The following is a 5,010-nucleotide window of genomic DNA, read 5'->3' as shown; positions in this document are numbered from 1 at the left end:
GCCCTACGGGGTTGGTTACCCGTATGCACTTTGTATGTATACTCGTACTCACTGAGCAATCGACTCTTCTGTCCGAGCGATGGAAAAATTTTTTAAAATGCATCTGTAAGATTTGGAAGCAAATCGTACCAATTGAAAACTGTGGCTAAAATGAATAGCCCAGTGGAGAGAGAAAACTATCAAAAAACTGATTTTTTAAATCAAGAGGTGTCAGAAATCGAAATGCCTAGCGCGAGCGGAAGAACACGCTTTCTCGCCAGTCCAGCATGTGTCCTGTCCGTTCTTCCTCGGCTTGCCGATTTTGCCCAGATCAGAGGTTTCGTGCTTCCGGCGGTCAGAAGATCAGCGTGAGCGTACGCGCTTCCACGACTATGGCATCACCCATGTACTTTTTCCTTTGAATATATTTGAGTACATAAAAAATATTAAAACATATAGAGAGAACTGTGTCTTGGATCTTAAAAATTTGTCAATAGCGATGATATATTATTACTTAACTTGAAGTATTTGTACGTTTTAGCTGGGACGTACATTTATCTTACAAGATGTTAATAGCGAGACTCTTGAAGATAAAATTATCTTGTGATTTTATGAAGGCAAAGATAGAAACGTACGAAGCTGGCGTACGTAGAAAAATGTGATTTTATGATAGAACAAAAATATAATACGTACGTTTTTGGGCGTACGGTAATATCTGTATGGTAGAAAAATGAAAGAAATTGAGCGTTAAAGAAGATATGTTACAAGCGCGGAATGTGGCAAAACTTGTACATATTTGAAAGAGAAAAATGGTGTGTCGACCTGACATATATATATGAAACAGGCGACGATGGAAAAGGATTTAAATTTTGTCCATTTTATATATACATATTGTATAGTTCCCTGGTTGATCCTGCCAGTAGTCATATGCTTGTCTCAAAGATTAAGCCATGCATGTCTCAGTACATGCCGTATTAAGGTGAAACCGCGAATGGCTCATTAAATCAGTTATGGTTTCTTAGATCGTACTAAAATTTACTTGGATAACTGTGGTAATTCTAGAGCTAATACATGCAAAACAGAGTTCCGACCAGAGATGGTAGGAACGCTTTTATTAGATCAAAACCAATCGGTGGCGGGTGTTTACACTCGTCCATCGTTTGCTTTGGTGACTCTGAATAACTTTGTGCTGATCGCATGGTCTTATAGCACCGGCGACGCATCTTTCAAATGTCTGCCTTATCAACTGTCGATGGTAGGTTCTGCGCCTACCATGGTTGTAACGGGTAACGGGGAATCAGGGTTCGATTCCGGAGAGGGAGCCTGAGAAACGGCTACCACATCCAAGGAAGGCAGCAGGCGCGCAAATTACCCACTCCCGGCACGGGGAGGTAGTGACGAAAAATAACGATACGGGACTCATCCGAGGCCCCGTAATCGGAATGAGTACACTTTAAATCCTTTAACGAGGATCCATTGGAGGGCAAGTCTGGTGCCAGCAGCCGCGGTAATTCCAGCTCCAATAGCGTATATTAAAGTTGTTGCGGTTAAAAAGCTCGTAGTTGAATCTGTGTGTCACAGTGTCGGTTCATCGCTCGCGGTGTTTAACTGGCATTATGTGGTACGTCCTACCGGTGGGCTTTGCTCTTCACGGGGCGGTCCAACTAATATCCCATCGCGGTGCTCTTCACTGAGTGTCGAGGTGGGCCGGTACGTTTACTTTGAACAAATTAGAGTGCTCAAAGCAGGCTACCTTCGCCTGAATACTGTGTGCATGGAATAATGGAATAGGACCTCGGTTCTATTTTGTTGGTTTTCGGAACCCCGAGGTAATGATTAATAGGGACAGATGGGGGCATTCGTATTGCGACGTTAGAGGTGAAATTCTTGGATCGTCGCAAGACGGACAGAAGCGAAAGCATTTGCCAAAAATGTTTTCATTAATCAAGAACGAAAGTTAGAGGTTCGAAGGCGATCAGATACCGCCCTAGTTCTAACCATAAACGATGCCAGCTAGCGATCCGCCGAAGTTCCTACGATGACTCGGCGGGCAGCTTCCGGGAAACCAAAGCTTTTGGGTTCCGGGGGAAGTATGGTTGCAAAGCTGAAACTTAAAGGAATTGACGGAAGGGCACCACCAGGAGTGGAGCCTGCGGCTTAATTTGACTCAACACGGGAAACCTCACCAGGCCCGGACACCGGAAGGATTGACAGATTGATAGCTCTTTCTTGATTCGGTGGGTGGTGGTGCATGGCCGTTCTTAGTTGGTGGAGCGATTTGTCTGGTTAATTCCGATAACGAACGAGACTCTAGCCTGCTAAATAGACGTAATTATGGTATCTCGAAGGCTCTCGGCTTCTGCCGGTGGGGTTTTTACTACCAACGTACAAACAAATCTTCTTAGAGGGACAGGCGGCTTCTAGCCGCACGAGATTGAGCAATAACAGGTCTGTGATGCCCTTAGATGTTCTGGGCCGCACGCGCGCTACACTGAAGGAATCAGCGTGTGTTCCCTGGCCGAAAGGCCCGGGTAACCCGCTGAACCTCCTTCGTGCTAGGGATTGGGGCTTGCAATTATTCCCCATGAACGAGGAATTCCCAGTAAGCGCGAGTCATAAGCTCGCGTTGATTACGTCCCTGCCCTTTGTACACACCGCCCGTCGCTACTACCGATTGAATGATTTAGTGAGGTCTTCGGACTGGTGCGCGGCAATGTTTCGGCATTGCCGATGATGCCGGGAAGATGACCAAACTTGATTATTTAGAGGAAGTAAAAGTCGTAACAAGGTTTCCGTAGGTGAACCTGCGGAAGGATCATTACAATGTTCCAATATATCTCAAAGAGAGAGGAGAGGAGGAGAGAAAATGAATTCGATTAGTTTGTGGATAAGAATTCATATAAAAAAAAAAGATATTGTTGAGCCCGCCAGATCATTCGTGCGTGATTTACACGGCCAGACGTGTGTACTACACGTATTAGGCCTTTGATCTGCGTTGCGTAGGCCACAACAAATCTTTCAAAGAGAGAGATATATGTGTTGTTGGGGTTTGTGATTATGAAGGTGCCCCAACGCACAAAAATATATAAAAATGTACAAAGTTGGGATGTGGTGTGGTGGAGAAGAGTTGGGCCCGACCAGATCATTCGTGCGTGATTTACACGGCAGACGTGTGTACTACACGTATTAGGCCTTTGATCTGCGTTGCGTAGGCCATCTTCCTTCCAAGACACACACGTGTTGGGGTTTGTGTGATTTTATGATAGTGCCCCAACACGGAAAAATAAGCGTACGAGAAGAGTTGGGCCCGACCAGATCATTCGTGCGTGATTTATACACGGCCAGACGCGTATTATATTACACGTATTAGGCCTTTGATCTGCGTTGCGTAGGCCATCTTCTCGATAGAGAGAAAGCCCAATGTATTCTTTTTTCTTTCTTTACAGTTGTAGTAGGACAGGGAGGGATGCGAGCGTGCTAATCACGCTTCCTCAAGTCTTCGCTGTGGTGTGTAAAAAAAAAAGAAAAAAAGGAATCGTTGGGAAAGTCCAAAGGACGAAAATATCGGGCAGTCTGAAGATAACTTAATGCTCGTTTACATTGGTATCAAGAGAGACCGGCTTGTGTAGCTCGTTTCAATGCTGTGTCGTTGTCATTGACACCCTACTCTGTTGCGCGCTAGTGGCAGCATGAGCGTGGGACGTATATATATATATATGACACCCAGCTAGAGCCGGCCGTGAGTCCGTCCGGTGTAAATAACGACGAAAGGAGAGAGAAACTTTTCGAATCCAGTATCGGGTTGATAATTGTCCAGTTTGAATATCCATATCCCCGTCGTTTTTGGAGGTGATATACTCTCTGTGTTTCTTCGATAGAAGGCTTTTCAATGTTCTATTCGCTCCGACCGTCGAACTTGCAAGAAAACAGTGGTTTTGGATTTGCTCGTACATATATATATGGTTTCGACGGAAATATCTCGTTCTTTAAGGGACAATTATGTCGTCGTACGACGACTCCCGAATCTCCTTCGCGCGCTGGTTGGAGCTCTTCGGGTATCGGCTTGTTCCGAAATATAACACAAAAATGTGGTGGATAGCAAATACACATTATATTATATATGAGAGAATAAAAGGGAAAAATTACCCTGAACGGTGGATCACTTGGCTCGTGGGTCGATGAAGAACGCAGCTAATTGCGCGTCAACGTGTGAACTGCAGGACACATGAACATCGACATTTCGAACGCACATTGCGGTCCACGGATACAATTCCTGGACCACGCCTGGCTGAGGGTCGTTTACGTACTTATAAACTGCTTGCGTTGATGGCACTTGTTGCCTATATACGTACGAGCGAATGATGGGCGCTTCGTCGGCGTTTGTCGCGGTCCTATGGATATTGAGAAATTTTACGTACGTCTAACAGTCTTCGAGAGAGATGGAAATCGTGTTCGAACTAGCGTGAGTGTGGAAGGCGGTGTCGTGTGTCGTATATGTTTTATATACGTCCGCCCGTCTGAAACACCGCTTCGAAGCGGTGACAAAATCTTTTTCGGGACGATTCGTATTCGTAGAACTATCGAGATTTCACTGGTACATTTTCAACGCGCTCCCGACGTCGCCTGAAATGAAACGAGATGGGTTTAACCCACGAAAGCGTACTACACGAGTCTGTCCTATGTGAAGACTGTGTACAGAGATCGAACGAACGCATGAAAGAAATTGAACGAAAGAACACATAACCCGCAAAAATATAGAGTAGAATTGTGACCGTTGCTTCGAATTTGAATTTATATGTATATATATATCATAGCCCCAGGGAGTGGAACCTATGAGTGTGGAAGGATGTCTCTTACCGTTATGTTGTCAGAGGAAAAAAAGTCTCTCTCTTCGTACGACACATTTGTGTACGAATTGTATCGATGGCTATATAGATCCGATGTTGCACATATTCTGAGTAAAGAACACCCCACCCGGGTTACCGTCCTAAAACTCTTCTATTGGTGTGGCTATGATGTGTGTGTCAACGC

At 45.0% G+C, this 5,010-nt stretch overlaps 2 non-coding genes across 2 annotated transcripts; both read left to right on the top strand.

Annotated features, from left to right (window-relative positions):
- The first annotated feature begins 879 nt into the window (after positions 1 to 879).
- LOC143262955 (small subunit ribosomal RNA) lies at positions 880 to 2,800 on the top strand. The gene has a single exon (XR_013036566.1). It is a non-coding gene; the product is annotated as a small subunit ribosomal RNA (ribosomal RNA).
- A 1,322-nt stretch (positions 2,801 to 4,122) lies between these two features.
- LOC143262946 (5.8S ribosomal RNA) lies at positions 4,123 to 4,277 on the top strand. Its single transcript, XR_013036557.1, has one exon. It is a non-coding gene; the product is annotated as a 5.8S ribosomal RNA (ribosomal RNA).
- The last annotated feature ends 733 nt before the right edge of the window (positions 4,278 to 5,010 follow it).

This window comes from Megalopta genalis, unplaced genomic scaffold (assembly GCF_051020955.1).
Source record: "Megalopta genalis isolate 19385.01 unplaced genomic scaffold, iyMegGena1_principal scaffold0259, whole genome shotgun sequence".
Lineage (NCBI taxonomy): Eukaryota > Metazoa > Arthropoda > Insecta > Hymenoptera > Halictidae > Megalopta > Megalopta genalis.
Note: the sequence above shows the minus strand (reverse complement) of the source record. Positions and strands in the feature narration are given on the sequence as shown.